This window comes from Triplophysa rosa, linkage group LG8 (assembly GCF_024868665.1).
Source record: "Triplophysa rosa linkage group LG8, Trosa_1v2, whole genome shotgun sequence".
NCBI classification, from domain to species: Eukaryota; Metazoa; Chordata; class Actinopteri; order Cypriniformes; family Nemacheilidae; genus Triplophysa; species Triplophysa rosa.
The window spans coordinates 8,199,967-8,201,304 of record NC_079897.1 but is presented as its reverse complement, the minus strand read 5'-3'; positions in this window follow the sequence as shown (position 1 = coordinate 8,201,304).

Below are 1,338 nucleotides of genomic sequence, written 5' to 3'. Positions count from 1 at the left end.
CCTATTCCTATGGGAAATCTGTGAAGGAGGCTAAAACTCCAATTTGCTGAGCGACAGGCAAGAAACCTTAAAGATTGACAGAGGAGTGGACTAAATGTATCCTGACACATGTGCAAACCTGGTGACCAACTATCAAAAATGGCTTACCTCTGTACTTGCCAACAAGGGTTTCTCCACCAAGTACAAAGTTTATTTTTTCTCGGGGATCAAATACTTATTTCACTGACTGAAATGCAAATCAATTTATAATCTTTATATAACATTTTTTCGCCTTTTTTTTATATATTCTGTCTCAATCAGTTCAAATAAACCCACCATAAAAATGATAGACCCTTAATTTCTTTGTAAGCAGGCAAACTTACAAAATCAGCAGGGGATCAAATAATTATTTCCATCACTGTAGCTACTGCAGCTTCCGTTGCCTGGCTCCTAGCAATAACAATAAATCAACTTACAAAGAGTACTTTAACATTTTTGCATTTGGTATATGCTTTTACCTAAAGCATTTTAGAACACATCCAAGCTTTACTTTTTTTTTCAGTACATGTTCCCTAGGATCAAACCAATGACCATTGCAGGGCTAACACAATGCTGTACCATTTGAGCTACAGGAACACAAAACTTGTGTGACTGTGAACCAGTGCGCAACAAGAGCCAAAACCGGCAGAAATAAAACATATGTGAGAAGCAAATAGGTTATGAAGAATAGGTGAGAATTAAATAAAATCGAAGACTCTGCATACAAATGCAACGCTCACACCACATGGGATTCGAAACCACGACAACAAAGACTTAAAGGCGCAGTTTTTGATTTACAGCGGCCACTAGCATTGTATTATAGATTTGCAGCAAATTTCTTGGCCACCCACAGTAACAAAAAGTATTCGTCTGCTGCGACAGCGTGTCTTCTCATGTTGACACAGGGAAGAGATCATGCGGGCATTAGAAAGACTGTAGAAAGAGCTATTTTTATTACATAAAATAAAAGGTCTGTGTATTTTAAGTATAAAAAGAAGGATACAAGTCAGGCAGAAGCTAGGACCTGCGTTAATATTATAAAGACTTTCCAGCAGAGACGCGTTCGGACCCTCGGTACTAAGGCTTTTAGCAGAGATACTCATAGATATCTATGGAGATACTTTCCAGCTGAGAGACGTTGGAGAGAAAGATCATCTAAAAATCAATCCCGAGAAGGTTGCTTTGATCCGATCAGTATTTGAGTAACATTGGTTTTTCTGTTTGTTAGAACCAAGATATGTTGTTGTTGTTGTAATATTAGCTGTGTCACAGAGCAGTTTTGAGCGTCATTGTTTATCTCGAACTGCTTTAATATTGTAT